This window comes from Pyrus communis, chromosome 9, assembly GCF_041283825.1.
Source record: "Pyrus communis isolate YQ-2024b chromosome 9, ASM4128382v1, whole genome shotgun sequence".
NCBI lineage: Eukaryota > Viridiplantae > Streptophyta > Magnoliopsida > Rosales > Rosaceae > Pyrus > Pyrus communis.
The window spans coordinates 20,536,292-20,560,880 of NC_142573.1; the positions used below are offsets into that span (position 1 = coordinate 20,536,292).

At 39.9% G+C, this 24,589-nt stretch overlaps 2 pseudogenes; both read left to right on the plus strand.

Moving 5' to 3' along the window:
• The first annotated feature begins 2,529 nt into the window (after positions 1-2,529).
• On the plus strand, positions 2,530-6,602 carry LOC148694383 (uncharacterized; annotated as a pseudogene).
• Positions 6,603-17,079: 10,477 nt separating this feature from the next.
• LOC148694384 (uncharacterized) lies at positions 17,080-17,664 on the plus strand (annotated as a pseudogene).
• Positions 17,665-24,589: the final 6,925 nt, after the last annotated feature.

The following is a 24,589-nucleotide window of genomic DNA, read 5'->3' on the forward strand; positions in this document are numbered from 1 at the left end:
AGTTAGAAATCAATTTAGTTGATGTTTTTAAGTGTTTTGAGTCAAGTGATAACTTAATTTCGTCCAGATTTGAGTATAGTGTTCAAAACTGCCCATAAAGTGTTTTTAAGGCAGTTTTGAGTGTTTGTTTGCTGTTTTGAGCCTTTTGGTTTGTTTTGGTGTTTTATAGTTTAGTTTTGCATTCTTTGAGTCTAGTTTAGTGTTTAAACTTTGTTTTTACGATTTTGAGTCAGTTTAGAGTGTATAGCAATCCCTCCTAATCCCCGGTTTAAGAACGATCCTGATAGGAGCATATTTAGGCGACTTACTTAGCTTGTTTTCATGCATTTATGTTAGTAATTCATAGTTGTTTTAGTCTTTTAAAGTATTTTCGTGTGTTTTTAGGTTCTAATGGCAAAGGGAGCAATAAAGTGCATTTTGAGGCTATTTGGAGCATTTTTGGGCATGGATTGGATAGCTTAATCATGGAGCGAAGAGGATGGACGAAATTGAAGACTAGAAGAGCTAGGAAAGGCTACAAATCTGGTGGAAGAAGTTCTATTCCAATGAAGATAAGGAAGAAGCAAGAAACAAGGAACCTTATCCAAACCTTATCTTATCCTATCCTAGAAACCTTATCCTATCCTATCTCTAACATTATCCTTTTCTCTCCTATCCAAATCAGGTTAGACTTATTCCTAGCTAATAATAAGGAATTAAAATACACATTTAAGCACATAATTCAGTTTCTAGAAGCCTTATCCACTCAATTGCGCAAGAACTCCATTCCTTGTAGGTTTAGGAATTGCAATCCTTTTCCTATACAAATATCATGTATCCTTGGCCCTTTAGGTTTAGGAATCTGCCCTAAACCTTCCCTTCTAGAAACCTTATCTCAGCCCTATTAATGTGCCGCACCAAAACCTTCTAGAATCCCTAAATCCTAGCCGAATTCCCTATTCCAAATCCCACTTGATTTCTGCCTTGAGTTAACCTTTTTCCAATGGGATTAGGCAATCCTTTTCCTACACTAAGTGTGCCAAACTAGCCTATATAAACAGCCTTGCCGTGGCATTTAATCATCACCACCTCTCATACACATTCATTCATTCCAGAAATTCGTCCAACCCTCTCCACACCTTTGCCGCAGCCACCAAACACCTTTCTCCTTAGTTTTAAGCTTTGCCGCACCATCCCCTTCCAATAAACACTACTACATCCCTCCATGACCATGCATCCATACACCTAAGGCCCTAAACCTGTCCCTAGACCTTTGCCGCACCAAGGAGGAGGAGAAGGAAGCTCGGAGGTTCATGCAATTCGAGTTCGCGTCGCTGGAATTTCTAGGTGTTTCTTTTCCTTTGATTTCAATGTTTAATTTCAATTCTCTTTGTGTTGTGCGTATGAGGAACTAAACCCCCCTTGGCTAGGGGGGGATTCGAAATACATGTTTATGCTTGCGATATGATTTGATTACTTCTAATTGCGTTTCATAAGTTGTGAATTCAATTTACTTATCTATGTGAATTACATTGATTTGTGTGTGTTGGTTGAGAGTGCACACTTAATTATCATGCATAAATTGGATGCTAGGATATAAGGAAATTTCACCTAATCGTTATGGAATTATATTCACAAGTAGTAAAGGTTGATGATCTCAATCGCGTTAAGTAATTCTTGGCATAAGTTTCATGCAATCATAGTAACAAGTGCTTCGTCAATGCTTATGGTTTTCATAGAACTTAATGATTCTTGCTTGTATCTCTATTATGCAATCATGTAGGGGACTTGTGGGGAATGTTTTGGGTTGTCGTATGCAATCATCCAATTCAATAACGTTAGGAAAATCTGAAGGTTAATTTAAGCGAACCTAATTAACTTGGGGCGTTGAGAATTCATGGGTTATTGAAAAGCAATTGGAAATCGTTTTATATGCAAGTATAACATGTGTGGAGATGAACCCCTTAGCTAGCTTCCCATCCATTCAATTCCATCAAATTCGTTTTTACAATCTGTTCTAATTTAAAAAGTTTGTTTTGTTTTTAATTTCGTCCAAAACCAATCCCCCTTTACTTTGTTGAGTCATAGTAGTTAGAAATCACTTTAGTTTGTGTTTTTAAGTGTCTTAGGTCAAGTTAAAACCAATTTTCGTCCAAGTTGTGTCTAGTGTTCAAAACTGCCCAGATTGTGTTTTTAAGGCAGTTTTGAGTGTTTTGGTGTTGTTTTGAGTCTTTTGGTTTGTTTTGGTGTTTTAAAGTTTAGTTTTGCATTCTTTGAGTCTAGTTTGGTGTTTTATATTGTGTTTTTACGTTTTTGAGTCAAATCCAAGTGATTAACAATCCCTCCTAATCCCCGGTCTAGAACGATCCCTACTTACATTGTTCACTACAATTGATAAAAAGAGGGTTTAATTTGTGTGCGTATAATTCTCGCATCAAATTTTGGCGCCGTTGCCGGGGATTAGCAACTTTGCTAATCCCTTGGATTGTTATTTTCGTTTTTCTTATTAGATCAGATTCTTATGTTGTTTCTTGTTTTAGGTACTTGTTTATGACTCGGAGTTCTAATCCGGTTCAGGAACATATTTTAGACTTTGACGACGATTTTGAGCGTGAGTTGAGACGTAAGAGGAAGAACCCGGAACCTAGTGAATCAAGTGAAAGTTCCGAGTCCATTTCTGAATTTGAGGAAGAGGAACCCACGGCAAGAGTGGGTGAAGTAGACATGGCAGCGGACAACAGAACAATCAATGAGCTTTCCGCTTCGGGATTGGCCAATGCCGCACCCTTGTGCATCCAATACCCAAGGGCGGCTCAAGACAAGACGGCCGAGTTCGAATTGAAGTCAAGCCTGTTACATCACATTCCGAAGTACCATGGGCTATCCATGGAAGATCCGAACTAGCACTTGAAGGAGTTTGAAGTCGTTTGCTCAAGCATGACTCCGGTGAACGTGGATGAGAGCATCTTGAAGATGAAGGCCTTTCCCTTTTCTCTCCAAGAGAAAGCGAAAGATTGGTTGTACGAATTGGTTCCCGGAACTGTCACATCATGGGAGAGCATGAAACGAGCTTACTTGGAGAAGTTTTTCCCAACTTCTCGAGTCATCCTCCTACGAAAAAGGATAAGTGGAATTCAACAAGATGAAGGTGAATCCTTTCCTACTTATTATGAACGTTTTAAATCTCTTGTTGCTTCATGTCCACAGCATCAAATGAAGGAGGAACTACTTCTACAATACTTTTACGAGGGACTTCTACCTATTGAACGTCAAATGCTAGATGCCTTAGCGGGAGGAGCCTTGGTGGACAAGACCCCCACGGCTGCAAAGTCCTTGATTGCTAATCGAGCATTGAACGCTCAACAATACGAAGGCGTTGGACAGAGGAGTACCCCACGGCAACACCAAGTCAATGAGGTAAGTGCCATAACCGAACTTCAAAATCAAATGGCTAACCTTACTACGTTGCTTTCTCAGGTGGTGGAAGGTCCAAAAGTCAAAACCGTAGCTTCTTGTGGTGTATGCTCCATGCAAGAACACCCTACGGACAAGTGCCCACAATTAATCGAGAATGGAGGGTGGGAAACACTCAATGCCGTGGGATATGGCAACCAATACCAATCACGTGGTGATCCGTTCTCTAATACTTACAATCCCGGTTGGCATGATCATCCGAATTTCAAATGGCGAGACCCCCAACAAGGTCAACAACAAAGCGGATTTAGGCAACAACCCCCGGGTTTCTATCAAAAGCCGTTGGCACCACCACAAGCCCAAGCACAACCTGCCCAAAGCAATGTAGGTAATTCAAGTGATAATGATAAGATTTTTCAATTACTTACGACTTTGACGCAGGAAGTCCAAACTCAAAACAAAGAGAGGCAAATCCAAGACAAAAGGGTGGATAACTTGGAGAAACAAGTGGGACAAATTGCCGAGTTCATGGGGCAATTTTGTGAGCAAGGAAGGTTGCCTAGCTCAACGGTGGTCAATCCGAAAGGTGGATTCGAATCTGCAAAAGCTATGCATTTGCGAAGTGGAAAACAAGTCGGATCTGACCTCAAACCATCCAAATCACGTTCCAAGGAGGAGGACGAGTTGAGAATTGAAGAGGAGGAGCAAAGGCCACTCACGGCCAAGGTGGAACCAAATATGCCGCAAGTTCCAAGTGATCCCAAGTCGTCCAATTCATCCAATAAAGGTAAAAACGTGTCAAGTTCAGTTCCTACTAATGATTTTCCTGCGAATGTTCCTTTTCCTAGTAGGTTTAAGCAAACAAAGAAAGAAGAAGCGGAAAAAGACATTTTGGAGACGTTTCGGAAAGTTCAAGTCAATATCCCCCTTTTGGATGCAATCAAGCAAGTCCCGAGGTACGCCAAGTTCTTGAAGGAACTTTGCACCAATAGGAGGAGGATTTCGACCAAGGAGGTTGTAAAAATGGGTGAAAACGTCTCAGCCATCTTACAACGCAAGCTGCCCCCAAAATGCAAAGATCCGGGTAGTTTTACAATTCCGTGTGTTATTGGTAATTCTAGGTTTGAATCTGCCATGTTAGACCTAGGTGCATCTATAAATGTCATGCCATATTCAATTTATGCATCTATGAACCTAGGAGCGTCGAAAAACGATGGTGTGATCATACAATTAGCCGATAGATCTAATGCCTATCCAAAGGGAGTTTTGGAAGATGTGTTAGTGCAGGTTAATCATTTGATCTTCCCGGCGGACTTCTACGTACTTGAGATGGATGAATCGGACCATGCCCCGTCATTACCCATTCTCCTTGGAAGGCCATTCATGAAAACTGCTCGGACGAAGATTGACGTCTATAATGGCACGTTGACGATGGAATTTGATGGGGAAGTTATTAATTTTAATCTTTCTAATTCTATGAAGTACCCTAGTGAGAATCATTCATGTTTTGCTATTGATGTAATTGACTCTTTGTCGCAGGACTATTTTGAGAAATTGAACAACGATGCACTTGAATTGGTCATTGCACAAGGCATGGACAAGCAAAACATTGAAGCCACAACCATAGGAACCCACGGCATGCATGATCATTCTTTTGCCGTGCCCCCTAATGATGAGGTCATTGAGATGGTGGCTGCCCTCGAGTCATTGCCATCACAATCGGGTAAGTATTCGGACCCTATTTTAAATTCAGTTTCTGCTAATAAAATGCTTCCCTCAATTGTGCAGCCACCTACATTTGAACTTAAGCCGTTGCCTAGTCATTTGAAGTACGTTTTCTTGGGCGAGGATGACACGTTGCCCGTCATTATTTCATCCTCACTCACGGCACAAGAAGAGAGCAAATTGGTGCGAGTGCTTAAGGAGTACAAAACGGCAATTGGATGGACCTTGGCCGACATCAAGGGAATTAGCCCTACTACATGCATGCATTGCATACTTCTAGAGGAGGGGTCCAAAACATCCCGAGAGGCTCAACGCCGTCTCAACCCTCCGATGATGGAAGTTGTGAAGAAGGAGGTAATCAAGCTTTTGGATTGTGGAGTAATCTATCCAATCTCGGATAGTAAGTGGGTCTCACCCGTGCAATGTGTTCCGAAGAAATCTGGAGTGACTGTGGTTGCAAATGCCGAGAATGATCTTGTTCCTCAACGCATTCAAACCGGTTGGAGGGTGTGCATCGATTATAGGAAGCTAAACGCCACAACAAGGAAGGATCACTTCCCATTGCCGTTCATCGACCAAATGCTTGAGAGGTTAGCTGGTTATGCTTTCTATTGTTTTCTTGATGGTTATTCTGGTTATAATCAAATTGTCATAACACCCGAAGATCAAGAAAAAACCACTTTTACATGCCCCTTTGGTACTTTTGCATATCGTCGCATGCCTTTTGGTTTATGTAATGCACGTGCTACATTCCAACGATGCATGATGAGCATATTTTCTGATTATGTTGAGAAAATCATTGAAGTGTTTATGGATGATTTTAGCGTGTTTGGTGATTCTTTTGATGGTTGCTTGCATAATCTTAGTTTAATCTTAAAACGTTGCGTTGAAACTAACCTTGTTCTTAATTGGGAAAAATGCCATTTCATGGTTAAACAAGGCATAGTTTTAGGTCATATAGTCTCTGAAAATGGTATTGAGGTTGATAAGTCGAAAATAGATCTTGTACGTCACTTACCCTCTCCAACTTCGGTTAGAGAGGTTCGTTCTTTTCTTGGCCATGCAGGATTCTATCGTAGGTTTATCAAGGATTTCTCGAAGGTTGCACAACCTCTTTGTCGTCTCCTACAAAAAGACGTGATGTTTGAATTCACCAAGGAGTGTACGACATCATTCAACCAACTTAAGGAGTTGTTGACTACGGCACCCATCATTGTTCCACCGGATTGGAGTCTACCTTTCGAGCTCATGTGTGATGCATCCGACTATGCTTTAGGAGCAGTTTTAGGACAAAGAAAAGACAAGAGGCCGCATGTCATCTACTACGCCTCACGGACATTGAACGATGCACAATTGAACTACTCCACTACGGAAAAAGAACTTCTTGCCGTTGTCTTTGCTTTAGATAAATTTCGATCATATCTAATTGGTACTAAAGTAATTGTTTTCACTGATCATGCAGCTCTGAAGTACTTGCTCACTAAAAAGGAGGCCAAGCCACGGCTAATTCGATGGATGTTGCTACTTCAAGAGTTCGACATAGAGATTCGGGACAAGAAGGGAAGTGAAAACGTGGTGGCTGACCACCTAAGCCGAATGGTGCACAATGAAGAGGCCCTACCCATTGCCGAGACATTCCCCGATGAACAATTGCTGTCCATTAAGGTTAGTGCACCTTGGTATGCCGATATTGTTAATTTTTTGGTGTCAAAACGTATTCCAAGTGAGTTCACTAGGCACCAACGTGATAAACTTAGGCATGATGCACGGTTTTATGTGTGGGATGATCCGTACTTATGGAAATTTTGTCCCGATCAGATTATACGTCGTTGTGTGCATGATTCTGAATGTCATTCAATTTTGAGTTTTTGTCATACATATGCATGTGGAGGGCACTTTGGCACACAACGCACGGCCCTCAAAGTGTTACAATGTGGATTTTATTGGCCTAGTATTTTTAAGGATGCTAGAACGTTTTGCTTAACATGTGATAAATGCCAAAGAATGGGTGGTATTAGTGCAAATGACCAAATGCCGCAGGTTTCTATCCTAAATGTTGAAATTTTTGATGTTTGGGGTATTGACTTTATGGGTCCCTTTCCGTCATCATATGGTTTTATGTATATTTTGCTTGCGGTTGATTATGTGTCGAAGTGGGTGGAAGCAAAGGCCACCCGGACTAATGATTCTAAAGTGGTTGCAGATTTTATTAGAACTCACATTTTTGCAAGGTTTGGAATGCCACGAGTGATCATTAGTGATGGAGGGTCACACTTTTGCAATCGGACCATTGAAGCGTTATTGAGGAAATACCATGTCACCCATAAGGTTTCTACACCTTACCATCCTCAAACGAATGGCCAAGCCGAGGTTTCCAACCGAGAGATCAAGCAAATACTTGAGAAGACCGTTGGGCCAACAAGGAAGGATTGGCGCTTACGGTTAGATGATGCACTTTGGGCATATCGTACGGCGTACAAAACCCCCATTGGGATGTCCCCCTTTCGACTTGTCTATGGCAAGGCGTGCCATCTTCCCGTGGAGTTGGAGCATAAAGCTCTTTGGGCCGTCAAGAAGTTCAACATGCACTTAGATGAAGCGGGAAGTCTTAGGAAATTCCAATTGAATGAGCTTGATGAAATACGGCACGAGGCGTACGAGAATGCAAGCATTTACAAGCAAAAGACCAAAGCTTTCCATGACAACATGATCCGTGGGAAATCCTTCTCCATTGGGCAGAAAGTGCTATTGTTCAATTCCCGTTTACGTTTGTTTCCCGGTAAGTTACGTTCCAAGTGGATTGGACCGTTTGTTATTACTAATGTTTTTGTTCATGGTGCAGTCCAAATCCAAAGCTTGAAAACGGGACAAGAATTCAAGGTGAACGGGCATCGTTTGAAGCCCTATTATGACACCTTTGTGGAGCACACCGTGGATGACACCCCGTTGGATGCCGTGGGTTCTAACTTGGAATGAAAGAGTTCTTCGTCCGGCTGTACGATGGTAAAGCAAGCGCTACTTGGGAGGCAACCCATGCATTCAACAAAGGAAGACTTAGAAAGCACTCCAATTCCAGATTTGCGTTCCTAAACTCTTCTCTTTGTTGCTATTTCGTTTCTGCCATGTTAGGATGTTTAGTTACTGTTTTGTTTGTTTGTTTGTTAATTGTGTGAGTCTATGCTTGAAACATTGAGGACAATGTTTGATTTAAGTGTGGGGGGGTAACTAAAGTGTTTTGATGCAAATTCGTAGGGTTTTATCCACCATCACTTCTAATGTTGTTTCTTGCTGTTTTTAAGTGTTTTTAAACTGTTTTAGTATGTTTTGACTTAAAAATTCGAAAATCCCATAAAAATTTGAAAAATTGTTTCAAAAAAACCCAAAAAGAGTTGTTTTAAAGTTGTTTTTGTGTGTGTGTTTGTGTCTTAGGGTACCTTCCAACACAATGATGAGGATTTGGTTTTAATTGCATGACTATTAAAGAATGTTGTAAACATGGCTGGAAGTTGATTTGTGCTTTGGTTTATGCTTGGTTATGGTTATAGCTTATGAATTCACATGTAATCACAAAGGAAAAAAATTCAATTCTTGTAACATGCTTGAAGGAAGAAACTCAAACTAACGTTACAACCCTGAGAGACTTGAGCCTATAACGTTATTTGGAGAGTATAATCTGTGATTTCTTGTTTTCTAAAGTCGTTGCATGATCTCATCATTCTATGCTTGGTTACTACTTGGAATGCATCTCATTATAGTTCCAAATACTAGAACTCATGCCCATTTCATTCAAAGCATGGTATTGATTGCATAACATACAATAAGATGAAGTTGTTAGTCAAGCCAGAGCCAAAAAGCCTATCCCTTTTCATATGTATTGTAGGATTAACCCTCTTGAGCCTTTTCAAAGCCTATTTTCTTTGTTAGCCACATTATCCTCACCTAGCCTAGATTAGGACTTTCCATACCTTTGTTCTTAAAAGGATAGTAAAGCATGACTTAGGGTGAACTCCTTTGGTCAATTTATGGCAGAAAACGAGTGTGGGAGAAGATGAAAGGGCACGAAAAAGAAAAAAAAAGAAGAAAAAGAAGAAAAGAAGAAAAATTCGTGGAAAAATCAAAAGAAAATAGAAAAGTGTTCAAAAGAAAGAAAAAGAGTTGAAAAATAAGTGAGAATGAACTCACAAGTGTTGGTTGTTGAAGGAAGGGTCCAAAAGAGTGAAATTGACCCTAAATGTTGCATGAATCTTCCCTTGTGTGTACAAGTTGATTTTGGCCATTTGAAGAGAGTTTAAGTGTCAAATTCATTACTTTGCTTACTATTGCTTTAAGAACGTTTGTTTATCCTTACCTTTCTTTGTTAGCCAATACCTTAGCCTCGTTACAACCCTCAACTCCTATCTTGATGTTATGTGTTCAATATGTGGAGTTTGAATTTGGTATGAGCATATGGAATCACTGGTTCTCATTCTAAGTAGTAGCGTTCCATTCATGAGATCATATCTAAACATGTTATTAACTCCTGAAATTGCGTTCTTTGTTATACATATATGTGAGCATTCGTTTTTATATCTACATCAATCTTGTCACATATACCTAGTGTAGGGTGTGAAGTTAGAAAATCTGTGTGAAAATAGAGTGCATTCTAGTGAGGAATTGAGGGAATTCTCTAAGGCATGTTACTACATTCAAAACATTGTTTTAATTGATTGTATGTGAACTAATAAGTAGTAACTATGATTAAGAGTTTGTAAAGTGTAAAGAAAGCTAAAAACCGTGGGAATGATGTTCAATAATGTGTCATGTTCGTTGGAAATCCCTGAGGCAATTGTTGGAAGGCTTAGATTGTGTTTAGTTTGTTTTATTTATTTCGTTTTGCTCGAGGACTAGCAAAAGCTAAGTGTGGGGGAATTTGATAGGAGCATATTTAGGCGACTTACTTAGCTTGTTTTCATGCATTTATGTTAGTAATTCATAGTTGTTTTAGTCTTTTAAAGTATTTTCGTGTGTTTTTAGGTTCTAATGGCAAAGGGAGCAATAAAGTGCATTTTGAGGCTATTTGGAGCATTTTTGGGCATGGATTGGATAGCTTAATCATGGAGCAAAGAGGATGGACGAAATTGAAGACTAGAAGAGCTAGGAAAGGCTACAAATCTGGTGGAAGAAGTTCTATTCCAATGAAGATAAGGAAGAAGCAAGAAACAAGGAACCTTATCCAAACCTTATCTTATCCTATCCTAGAAACCTTATCCTATCCTATCTCTAACATTATCCTTTTCTCTCCTATCCAAATCAGGTTAGACTTATTCCTAGCTAATAATAAGGAATTAAAATACACATTTAAGCACATAATTCAGTTTCTAGAAGCCTTATCCACTCAATTGCGCAAGAACTCCATTCCTTGTAGGTTTAGGAATTGCAATCCTTTTCCTATACAAATATCATGTATCCTTGGCCCTTTAGGTTTAGGAATCTGCCCTAAACCTTCCCTTCTAGAAACCTTATCTCAGCCCTATTAATGTGCCGCACCAAAACCTTCTAGAATCCCTAAATCCTAGCCGAATTCCCTATTCCAAATCCCACTTGATTTCTGCCTTGAGTTAACCTTTTTCCAATGGGATTAGGCAATCCTTTTCCTACACTAAGTGTGCCAAACTAGCCTATATAAACAGCCTTGCCGTGGCATTTAATCATCACCACCTCTCATACACATTCATTCATTCCAGAAATTCGTCCAACCCTTTCCACACCTTTGCCGCAGCCACCAAACACCTTTCTCCTTAGTTTTAAGCTTTGCCGCACCATCCCCTTCCAATAAACACTACTACATCCCTCCATGACCATGCATCCATACACCTAAGGCCCTAAACCTGTCCCTAGACCTTTGCCGCACCAAGGAGGAGGAGAAGGAAGCTCGGAGGTTCATGCAATTCGAGTTCGCGTCGCTGGAATTTCTAGGTGTTTCTTTTCCTTTGATTTCAATGTTTAATTTCAATTCTCTTTGTGTTGTGCGTATGAGGAACTAAACCCCCCTTGGCTAGGGGGGGATTCGAAATACATGTTTATGCTTGCGATATGATTTGATTACTTCTAATTGCGTTTCATAAGTTGTGAATTCAATTTACTTATCTATGTGAATTACATTGATTTGTGTGTGTTGGTTGAGAGTGCACACTTAATTATCATGCATAAATTGGATGCTAGGATATAAGGAAATTTCACCTAATCGTTATGGAATTATATTCACAAGTAGTAAAGGTTGATGATCTCAATCGCGTTAAGTAAATTCTTGGCATAAGTTTCATGCAATCATAGTAACAAGTGCTTCGTCAATGCTTATGGTTTTCATAGAACTTAATGATTCTTGCTTGTATCTCTATTATGCAATCATGTAGGGGACTTGTGGGGAATGTTTTGGGTTGTCGTATGCAATCATCCAATTCAATAACGTTAGGAAAATCTGAAGGTTAATTTAAGCGAACCTAATTAACTTGGGGCGTTGAGAATTCATGGGTTATTGAAAAGCAATTGGAAATCGTTTTATATGCAAGTATAACATGTGTGGAGATGAACCCCTTAGCTAGCTTCCCATCCATTCAATTCCATCAAATTCGTTTTTACAATCTGTTCTAATTTAAAAAGTTTGTTTTGTTTTTAATTTCGTCCAAAACCAATCCCCCTTTACTTTGTTGAGTCATAGTAGTTAGAAATCACTTTAGTTTGTGTTTTTAAGTGTCTTAGGTCAAGTTAAAACCAATTTTCGTCCAAGTTGTGTCTAGTGTTCAAAACTGCCCAGATTGTGTTTTTAAGGCAGTTTTGAGTGTTTTGGTGCTGTTTTGAGTCTTTTGGTTTGTTTTGGTGTTTTAAAGTTTAGTTTTGCATTCTTTGAGTCTAGTTTGGTGTTTTATATTGTGTTTTTACGTTTTTGAGTCAAATCCAAGTGATTAACAATCCCTCCTAATCCCCGGTCCAAAACGATCCCTACTTACATTCTTCACTACAATTGATAAAAAGAGGGTTTAATTTGTGTGCGTATAATTCTCGCATCAGATCCCTACTTACATATCTACTACAATTGTCAACAAGAGGGTTTAATTTGTCTGTTAAGTAATTTTCGCATCAAATTTTGGCGCCGTTGCTGGGGATAGAGGATAGAGGATAGTTGATTATGGTGGGAACTTATATTCATGAGTAGTTAAGATTGTTGGTCACATTTATGTTAAGTAAATTCTGGGCATAAGTATCATGCGCTTTCATAGTTACGAATGCCTCCTCAATACCTATGATTTCCATGGAACCTAATGATCTTTGATTGTCTTTCTTTTATGCGCTTTCATATAGAAAACTTTTAAGGAATAATTTGATTGCAATGCGCTAATTCCATTCAATTCAATGACCTAAGGGAAATCTGAAGTTAATTTAAGCGTACCTAATTAACTTGGGGTGTTGAGGTTCATAAATTCATTGAATAAGCAACTGAAGATTGTGTTGTATGCAAGTATGCCATGTGTGGAGAAAAACCTCCTAGCCATCTCACCATCCACTTAATTCTATCAATTTCGTCCAAATCTGCCTAGTTTACATTATTGTTTTGTTTGTTTGATTTTCGTCCAAAACCAAATCCCCAATTGTCTTAGAGTGTCTAGTGTCTAGTTGGTTCAAATATGTTTTAGATTGTGTTTTTAAGAGTTTTGAGTCAAGTTAGAACCAATTTTTGTCCAAGTTTGTGTGTAGGCTCAAAACTGCCCAGTTTGTGTTTTTAAGGCAGTTTTGAGTGTTTTTAGCCTATTTTGAGTCTTGTGAACGTGTTTGAGTCTTTTTAAGTGAGTTAAGTGTTTTAAAGGTCAGTTTTATTTATTTGAGTCAGTTTATAGTGTTTAGCAATCCCTCCTAATCCCCGGTGCAAGAACGATCCCTACTTATTTATATGCTACAATTGTCAAAAGAGGGTTAATTTGTGTGTTAAGTTAATTTTCGCATCAATCATCTTGTCATGGAATGCCTTTGTTTTCTCCTTGTAAATACGAGCGTTCTCATAAGCCTTGTTCCTAATCACTTCAAGCTCATTCAATTGAAGCTTCCATTGAATTCCAGCCGCATTTATGTCCATATTGAACATTTTGACTGCCCAATGTGCTTTATGTTCCAATTCCATGGGAAGATGGCATGGTTTCCCATAGATGAGCCAAAATGGGGACATCCCAATTGGTGTTTTGTAAGCTGTATGATACGCCCACAATGCATCATCCAAACGCAAGCTCCAATATTTTCTTGTCGGCCCAATTGTCTTCTCCAAAATCTGCTTGATTTCTTGATTAGAAACCTCGGCTTGCCCACTTGTTTGAGGATGATAAGGTGTTGAAACCTTATGCATGACGTTATACTTCTTGAGCAGCACCTCAATGGTTTGATTACAAAAATGGGAACCCCCATCACTTATAAGAACTCTTGGCATTCCAAATCTGGCAAATATGTTAGTTTTGACAAAATCTACAACCACTTTGGAATCATTAGTACGAGTGGCTTTTGCTTCCACCAATTTCGATACATATCAACCGCAAGAAAAATATAATTGAAATCATGGGATGAAGGAAAAGGACCCATGAAATCAATACCCCAAACATCAAAAATCTCAACAGAAAAGATGGGGTTTTGCAGCATTTGATCATTTGCACCTATATTGTCCGTTCTTTGACAATGATCACAAGTCATACAAAAAGTTCTAGTATCCTGAAAGATAGTAGGCCAATAAAATCCACATTCTAAGACCTTAAGGGCTGTGCGTTGTGTGCCAAAGTGACCCCCACATGCATAAGTGTGACAAAAAGTTAAAATTGGATTAAACTCATAATCATGCACACACCTATGAAGAATCTGATCAGGGCAATATTTCCACAAATATGGGCCATCCCACACATAAAACCATGCATCCTTTTTGAGTTTATCACGTTGGTGCTTATTTAGGGTGCTTGGAACTTGTTTAGTCACTAAATAATTCACCAAATCAGCATACCATGGTTCACTTACCTCAATGGTCAGCAATTGCTCATCTGGGAATGTCTCTTGGATAGGCAGTGACTCCTCATTGTGCACCAAACAGCTCAAGTGGTCAGCCACCATGTTTTCACTTCCTCTCTTGTCTCGAATTTCGATACTGAACTCTTGGAGGAGAAGCATCCAGCGAATTAGCCTTGGTTTGGCCTCTTTCTTAGTGAGTAAGTACTTCAACGCTGCATGGTCAGAATAAACAATAACTTTAGTGCCAAGTAAATACGAACGAAAATTATCTAAAGCAAACACAATAGCAAGAAGTTTTTTTCCAGTGGTAGAGTAGTTCAATTGAGCGCCATTCAAGGTCCGTGATGCATAATAGATGACATATGGCTGCTTATTCTTCCTTTGGCCTAAAACAGCTCTTATTGCGTAATTAGAGGCAATGCACATGAGCTCAAAAGGAAGACTCCAATTTTATGCCTTCTAGAACACCCAAAATCAGCCATAAAACACTTAGTTTCTAGAAGACCCAATTTTGGACGAAAATTCTTAAACCTTTTTCTGATTGGATTCTGATTTTATTTGGCCCTTTTTCTCTTGGATTTGGATTGTATAAGTCCATATCTGAGATTGATTGGGCTAGGACTTAATTCCCAAACCCTTGCCGCAACTTAGGGGCCTAAAAACACTTGTATCAGCTAGGTTTAACCCTAAATCTGATTGCTAGGGTTTCGGCCATGCTATATATATCTGCCTATTATTGTGCCGCACCCCCTTACACACCCTAGGCAGCCATTCATCATTCAATTCGTTCATTCATTCATTCACACACACACACCATCCATTCAGAAAATACAACCTTGTGCCGCAAGTCCTAGGGAGAAGGAGTGTCGTGGCTTCCATAGGAGGAGGAGATCCTTGTGCCGCAAGAATCTTCATCCATTGGAGACTTTGGGAGTTCTTTCTTCCCTCGTTTCGTTTCCATGTTTATTTTAATTTGCTTTTCAATTGTTATGAACATGTGTAACTAAGTTTTTCTTAGTTAGAGGTGAATTCAAAGCCATGGACAATATGTGTTTTATATGAATTGATTTCCTCCAGATTTTGTTTCTTGAATTGTGAATGTGATTTACTTAATTGATTTATTGAGAACTTGTTCTTGTGTGTTGATTAAGGATGCATACTTAGTTTTCATGCATGAATTTGATGCTAGAATATAAGGGAATTTCACCTAATTGTTATGAACTTATATTCACAAGTAGTGAAAATCACTAGTCATGATTGTATTAAGTAAATTCTAGGCAAGAGTATCATGCAATTCATAGTTACGAATGTCTAGTCAATGCTTAGGGTTTTCAAAAAGCTTAATGATCTTTGATTTTACCTCTATTATGCAGTTCATGTAGGGAATTTGATAAGAATAATTTGATTGTCGATGCGTATTCCATCCAATTCAATGAAACTAGGAAAATCTGAATGTTAATTTGTGCTTTTCACAATTAATTTGGGGCATTGTCATTCATGGTTTAAAGGGATAAAATCTGGAAATCAATTTGTGTTACATATGTGCATGTGTGGAGAAGGACCCTATAACTAGTCTTTTTCCCATTCAATTCACCTAATTTAGTGCCTAATCTGCTTAGTTTACAATCTGTCCAATTTAATTAATTTCGTCTAAATCAATTCCCCCTTTTATTAAGTGTGTTAGATTAGTTAGAAAAGTGTTTGAATCTGTCCAAATTAGTGTTTTGAGTCTAAGTTAGTTAAATTTAGTCCAAATCACCCTTTAGAGTCTAGTTTGAGTCTATTTGATTGTTTTGTGCTGTTTTGAGTCTTTTTAATTTGTTTTGAGTCATATAGGTCTAGTTAAGTGTTTTTAAGTTTAGTTTAGTGTTTTGGAGTCTTATTTGAGTTGATTAGCATCCCTAGTTAATCCCCGGTTAGAACGATCCCTACTTGCATATGTACTACAATTGTCACAAATAGGGTTTAATTTGTGTCAAGATAATTTTCACATCAAATTTTGCCGCCGTTGTCGGGGGATTAGCAAACTTGCTAATCCCTTGTGTTTGTGTCAAGTCAAAGTGTGTCTTAAGGTCAAGAGTGTTGTGTGTTTATTTTTGTTCTTTCTTTCTTTTTGTATTTGCCGTGCTTATTCCTTGTTTTTGTTTGTGTGCCATAACCTATTCTTTGTTTTGTGTGTGTTTGCCGTGCTTCTAAGAGAGTTGCTGAATTCTTTTGTTTCATTGTTCTAGGTACAAGTGTATGACTCGTAGTTCTCATCCCGTTCGTGAGAATATCTTGGAGTTTGAAGACGATTTTGAACGAACTTTGAGAAGAAAGAGGAAGCAACCAGAACCTAATCCACCTAGTTCTAGTTCTGAGGCCGAATATGAAGAAGAAGAAGTGGAGGAAGAGGAACAAACCATGGCGGTGGATAATCGAACAATCAAGGAGCTTTCTGCCTTGGGATCAGATAATGCCATGCCATTATGCATTCAATACCCTAGGGTAGCCCAAGGCAAGACCGATGAGTTCGAATTGAAGTCAAGCTTGTTGCATCATATTCCTAAGTACCATGGGCTGTCCATGGAAGATCCAAACAAGCATTTGAAGGAGTTTGAAGGTGTATGCTCAAGCATGACAACCATTAACGTCGATGGGAATATTTTGAAGATGAAAGCTTTTCCATTCTCTCTTGTGGAAAAGGCTAAGGATTGGCTTTATGAATTGGCACCCGGGACCATCACTTCTTGGGAAAGCATGAAGAGAGCATTCTTGAAGAAGTTCTTCGCTACTTCAAGAGTCATTCTCTTGAGGAAGAAGATTAGTGGAATTCAACAAAATCAAGGGGAGTCTTTTTCAACGTATTATGAGCGTTTCAAGACGTTAGTTGCATCCTACCCTCAACATCAAATGAAGGAAGAGCTCTTAATTTAATATTTCTACGAGGGACTCCTTCCAATTGAGAGGCAAATGTTAGATGCTTCAGCGGGAGGTGCTTTGGTTGACAAAACACCGGTGGCTGCCAAAGTCTTAATTGCAAACCGAGCGTTGAATGCACAACAATATGAAGGTGTTGGACAAAAAGATACCTCATGGCAACAACAAGTGAATGAGGTAAGTGCAATTTCTGAAATTCAATCTCAATTAGCTGACCTCACTATGCTTGTGTCTCAGGTGGTCGATGGATCCAAAGTGCAAGGTGCGGCCATTTGTGGAGTGTGCTCCATGTAAGGGCATCTCAATGATCAATGTCCTCAATTGATAGAGAATGGAGGATGGGAAAGCGCAAATGCCATAGGTTATCAAGGCCAAAATCAAAGGGATGATCCGTACTCAAATACATACAATCCGGGTTGGAGAGATCATCCAAACTTCAAGTGGAGTGAGCCTCAACAACCTCAACAACAAGGAGGATATAGACAGCCACCCCCTGGGCTCTATCAAAGGCCATACGTACCACCACAACTTCCACCACAATCCGCCCAACCAAATTCAGGTACGTCTTTGAACAATGATACACTTATTAAGTTACTTACCAATTTGTCTTAGGGGCAAGATAATCAAAACAAAGCGATGCAAAATCAAGACAAAAGGGTGGACCAGTTGGAGAAACAAATTGGGCAGATAGCGAAGTTCAACAATTTTCAATCCGAAGGGAGGCATTGAAACCGCCAATGCAATCATCTTAAGAAGTGGCAAGGAAGTTGGAACCACCCCACAACCACCAAAATCAAGCCAAGAAGAGGATGAAAGGTTGCTGCAAGAGGAAGAGAGCAAGGGCAAAGCCACAACAAGGGTGGAGCAACCTTTGCCGCAACCACTTCAAGCTCCTAGGCCGTCCAACAAATGTAAGGTAGGTCCAAACTCAATTGTTTCTAATGTGATTCCACCAAACGTGCCCTTTCCTAGCAGGTTTATGCAAGCTAAGACAGAGAAGGATGAAAAAGACATCCTGGAGACGTTTAGGAAGGTGCATGTCAATATCTCGCTCCTTGATGCAATAAAACAAATTCTAAAGTACGCTAAGTTTTTGAAGAAGATTTGTACAACAAGGAAACGAATTCAGGAAAAAGAGGTGGTACATGTAAGTGAGAATGTCTCTGCAATATTGCAAAGAAAGCTGCCACCTAAATGCAAAGATCCAGGTAGTTTCACTATCCCTTGTGTAATTGGTAATAGAAGGTTCGAACATGCTATGCTAGATTTAGGTGCATCAATTAATGTCATGTCATACTCTGTTTATGCATCTACGAATCTAGGAAAGCTTAAAAATGATGGTGTTATCATTCAATTAGCCGATCGATCTAATGCATACCCGAGAGGAGTTTTGGAAGATGTTTTGATGCAGGTAGACCACTTGATTTTTCCTGCAGATTTCTATGTCCTTGACATGGAGGATTCAACCCACTCTCCACCATAGCCACTCTTACTTGGACGACCTTTCTTGAAAATAGCCCACACCAAGATTGACGTGGCCAAAGGAACGTTCAGCACCAATCAAGAAGGATGCATCTAGAACCACCATCAAGGAAGGAAGTGGCTTCCCATCCACCGCACCCACCACGAGTTCCCATTTTCCAAGGCCGATTCTGGCCAACTCCGGTGGAGTTTTTCGATGCCACCACCACCATCTTGAAGCTCTCCTTCCCCTCTACAAAACCCACCCAAGAACCACCTTGATTAACCATCGTATGTGGCGGTTTGAGGCCACGAAAGTTGACGAAAATCAATAGTGCTCCGGCCACCCTTTTCGATTTTTGGGCAAATCGGCAAAGTAATGGCTGATGCCACCACTTGGGCTTTGTAGCCCATCATCCCAAGAGCAAAACCCAAACCTTGACCCCGTTGGACCATCGTAGACGACGAATCGACGTCGGGAAGTTTTAGGCACCCGCCGGCTTTGTGGGAAAAATTCATCATCTTTCGTCCACTTTTGGACTTCATGGTAGGTATGAAAGTTGCTCTACTCACTGAGATCTTCATTTCTGTGAAGTTTGAGGATTTTTGGAAATAGTTGGATTTTCCAGCGAGTCGGGGCGGCCGACCGCCACCCGCGGCGGCGCATGGCCAGTGGGCCGCCAATCCTATTTTTAGGCTATGTCGTATGTATTGAATTCAGTTTTGTCATTTGAATGACGTAGGTTGATCGTTGGAACCTAAATTCGTTACGATACATTACTTGATAAAAATGGGAATCGATGATCCGACTGTTGGATCGTCACCAAAATTGGATACATTATAATACGTAATATTTAAAGATCATAGGAATTTATGGATTAGGAATCTGACTTACGGATCTTCCTGAATTGGATTTGTAAGTTAGTAAAATAAATGTTCACGGCCACTTGTTTTAGGCAATTGGCGAAGATCTGACCGTTGGATCGTAATGAAATTTTAATATGTTATTCTAGAAACATATTGTGGATTGTTGGGCACAGCGGATTGGAAATCTGATATGCGAATCTTCCGGGTCAAGTTATACAGGGTTGTAAACCCTACCGTCGATCTTTGATCGACTGTTGACTTGTGGTCAATGGGTCTCAAACTATTTTAGAATGTCGCTGAGGTTGTGTTGAATTACGTATTCTACGGATAAGAGTTCTGAGATGTGATTTGATAATTGGTCACAGGGACCGATCATTCAGGACGCCTCGATGCGTGCTCTAGAGAATCATAGCGTGAACTCCTGGTGAGTGGATCTTTTCCTTTTTATCGTACATATTATTGAGAGTTCTATCAACACTTTTAAATTGATTAGGTATATTACCTTCATATAATTATTGTGAATGCTTGAAGTACCTATATGAACTACGAATGGCTTGATCCCTGTTTAGGGTACGTAGGCAGTCTAACGAGACGTTAGATGCAGCCATAAAATATTTGAGACAAAAACCTTGCTTGGGAAATTGAGTAATGCAAAGGAAATTGGTAAAGGCAAGTTTTAGTTTTGTGAATTAGTTAGTTAAATTAGTGTTAATTGGGTTGTCATGGATAATTATCCCTGAAAATAAGTAGTTCGGGAGTAGGGCGTTATTGATTGTACACTTCACACTGTATTGCACGGGTTGATTGAGTTGATTGAATGAAGCCGTGCATTCCTTGGTGAATTCAAATGCTACTTCTTTTTGTAGGAGACTGCAAAGAGGTTGTGCAACTTTTGAGAAATCTTTGATAAACCTACGATAGAATCTTGCATGGCCAAGAAAAGAACGAACCTCTCTAACCGAAGTTGGAGAGGGTAAGTGACGTACAAGATCTATTTTGGATTTATCAACTTCAATGCCGTTTTCAGAGATGATATGACCTAAAACTATGCCTTGTTTAACCATGAAGTGACACTTTTCCCAATTGAGAACAAGGTTAGTTTGAACACAACGTTTTAGAATCAAACTAAGATTATGCAAGCAACCATCAAAAGAATCACCAAAGACGCTGAAATCATCCATAAAAACTTCAATGATTTTCTCAACATAATCAGAAAATATGCTCATCATGCATCTTTGAAATGTGGCAGGTGCATTACATAAACCAAAAGGCATGCGACGATATGCAAATGTACCAAAAGGGCAAGTGAAAGTTGTTTTTTCTTGGTCCTTGGGTGCTATGACAATTTGATTATAACCAGAGTAACCATCAAGAAAACAATAGAAAGCATAACCCGCTAACCTTTCAAGCATTTGGTCAATGAACGGCAATGGGAAGTGGTCCTTCCTTGTGGTGGCATTTAGCTTCCTATAGTCGATGCACACCCTCCAACCAGTTTGAATTCGTGTAGGAACAAGCTCATTCTCGGCATTTGCAACCACAGTCACTCCGGACTTCTTTGGAACGCATTGCACGGGCGAAACCCACCTGCTATCAGAAATAGGATAAATCACTCCACAATCAAGTAATTTGATTACCTCTTTCTTCACTACTTCCATCATCGGAGGGTTGAGACGGCGTTGAGCCTCTCGAGATGTTTTGGACCCCTCCTCTAGAAGTATGCGATGCATGCACATAGTAGGGCTGATTCCCTTTATGTCGGCCAAAGTCCATCCAATTGCCGTTTTGTACTCTTTAAGCACTCGCACCAATTTATTCTCCTCTTGTGCCGTGAGTGAGGATGAGATGATGACAGGCAATGTCTCATCCTTGCCCAAGAACACGTACTTCAAGTGACTAGGCAACGGCTTAAGTTCAAGTGTAGGTGGCTGCACAACTGAGGGAAACATCTTATTAGCCGAAACTGAACTTAAAATAGGGTCCAAAAACTTACTTGAATGTGATGGCAATGACTCGAGGGCAGCCACCATCTCAATCATATCCTCACTAAGGGGCACGGCCAAGGACTTCTCATGCATGCCGTGGGGTTCCTTGGTGGGTGTTTCGATGTTTTGCATGTCCCTTCCTTGTGCAATGACCATTTCAAGTGCATCGTCCTTCAAATTATCCAAATGGTCCTGCGCCAAAGAGTCAATTATATCAATAGCAAAACACGAATGATTCTCACTAGGGTACTTCATAGAATCAGAAAGATTGAAATTAATAACTTCCCCATCAAAATCCATTGCCAAAGTGCCATTATATACGTCAATCTTCGTACGAGCAGTTTTCATGAATGGCCTTCCAAAGAGGATGGGCAATGAAGGGGTTTGGTCGGATTCATCCATTTCAAGCACATAGAAATCTGCCAGAAAGATTAAATGATTGACCTGCACTAACACATCTTCCAAAACTCCCTTTGGATAGGCATTAGATCTATCGGCCAATTGTATGATTACACCATCATTTTTCAACGCTCCTAAATTCATAGATGCATAAATTGAGTATGGCATAACATTTATAGAGGCACCTAAGTCTAGCATGGCGGATTCAAAGCGAATATTACCAATGACACAAGGAATTGTAAAACTACCTGGATCTTTGCATTTTGGGGGTAGTTTTCGTTGCAAGATGGCGGAGACATTTTCACTTACCTTGACAACCTCCTTGGTCGAAATCCTTTTCCTAGTGGTGCACAACTCCTTCAAAAACTTGGCATAGCGTGGAACTTGCTTGATTGCATCCAAAAGGGGTATGTTAACTTGAACTTTCCTAAATGTCTCAAGAATGTCTTTTTCAACTTCCTCCTTTTTTGTTTGCATGAACCTACTAGGAAAAGGAACATTCGAAGGAAAAACATTAGTAGGAACTGAATTTGACACATTCTTACCTTTATTGGACAGATTGGATGGTTTAGGGTCACTAGAAACTTGCGGCAAAAGGAGTTCCACCCTTGCCGTGGGTTTGGTTGCTTCCCCCTCTTCAAAATGTAGTTTTTCATCCTCTTTGTGACCTGTTTTTGATGAAGAACCTGCCCCAACTTCTTTTCCGCTTCTCAACACTATGGCTTTTGCAGATTCGAATCCACCTTTTGGATTCACCTGCGTTGAACTTGGTAACCTACCTTGTTCTCTACTAAATTGCCCCATGAATTCAGCCATTTGTCCCACTTGTCTCTTCAACTCAGTCACCTCTCGAGCTTGATTTTGCACCTCATTGGCGTAATTGTGCATGTCCTTTGCTTGTTTTTCTTGCCCCTGCGCCAATGTAGTTAGCAATTGAATAACTTGAGAATTATCAAAAGACGAACCTAAGTTGTTTTGGGACGATGGTGGTTGGTTGGATTGGTATGGCTGTGGGAACCCAGGGGGATTTTGTTGAAATCCCCTTTGTTGTGCAGATTGTTGGGGCTCTCTCCACTTGAAATTAGGGTGATCTCTCCACCCAGGGTTGTAGGTGTTGGAGTACGGATCATATTTGGATTGGTTTTGGCCTTGGAAACCAATGGCATTGGCAGATTCCCATCCTCCATTCTCTATCAACTGAGAGCATGTCTCGGATGGATGCCCTTGCATTGAACACACGCCACACACTTGGTTTTCTTGTGGTTTTGACCCCTTGACAACCTGAGACACAAGAGAAGTAAGATTAGCCAATTGTGATTGATGTCAGAAATTGCACTTACCTCATTTACACTTTGTTGCCGTGGCCCCTTTCTTTGTCCAACACCTTCATATTGTTGAGCATTGTGTGCCCGGTTTGCAATTAGAGTTTTGGCATCCACCGGAGTCTTGTCCATTAATGCACCACCCGCCGAGGCATCTAGCATTTGACGTTCCATAGGAAGGAATCCCTCGTAGAAATATTGAATGAGCAGCTCCTCCTTCATTTGATGTTGTGGACATGAAGCAACAAGTGATTTAAAACGTTCATAATAAGATGGAAACGACTCACCTTGATTCTATTGGATGCCACTAATTCGTTTCCTCAAGAGAATGATCTTTGCAGTGGGAAAGAATTTCTCTAAGAATGCACGTTTCAAACTTTCCCAAGAATTGACAGTTCCGGGGGCTAATTCAAACAACCAATCTTTGGCCTTGTCCACAAGGGAGAATGGAAAGGCCTTCATCTTCAAAATACTCCCATCCACGTTGATGGGTGTCATACTTGAGCAAACTACTTCAAATTCCTTAAGATGTTTGTTAGGATCTTCCATGGACAGCCCATGGAATTTAGGAATATGATGTAATAAACTAGACTTAAGTTCAAATTCTTCCGTCTTACCTTGAGCTGCCGCAGGGTATTGTATGCATAAAGGAACGGCATTGTCCATCCCTGAGGCAGAGAGCTCTTTGATGGTTCGAGTGTCCACGGCCATGGTTTGTACTTCCTCCACAAACTGTGCCGTGGCTTCTCCTTCCTCACCTCCTTCGTCAAACTCGGATGTAGAGCTAGAAGATGGTGGGTTAGGGTTTTGTTGATTCTTTTGCTTCCTCAAGGTCCGCTCAAAATCGTCGTCAAAGTCCAAAATATTCTTATGAACAGGTTGGGAACTTCGAGTCATACACTAGTACCTGAAAACAATGAAACAACAAAAAAAAAAAATCAGTAACTAAGATAGAAAACAAACGAAAAAAAATAAATAAAAAGAAATAACGAGGGATTAGCAAAGTTGCTAATCCCCGGCAACGGCGCCAAAATTTGATGCGAAAATTACTTAACACACAAATTAAACCCTCTTGTTGACAATTGTAGTAGATATGTAAGTAGGGATCGTTCTTAAACCGGGGATTAGGAGGGATTGCTAAACACTCTAAACTGACTCAAAATCGTAAAAACAAAGTTTTAACACTCAACTAGACTCAAAGAATGCAAAACTAAACTATAAAACACCAAAACGAACCAAAAGACTCAAAACAGCAAACAAACACTCAAAACTGCCTTAAAAACACTTTATGGGCAATTTTGAACACTTTACTCAAATCTGGACGAAATTAAGTTATCACTTGACTCAAAACACATAAAAACATCAACTAAATTGATTTCTAACTAATCTAACACTCTAAATTAATGGGGGAATTGGTTTTGACGAAAATTAAGTAAATTAAGACAAGGACAAAGAAAACAGATTCTCTAGACTAAATTAGGTGAATTGATGAATGATGGGCTA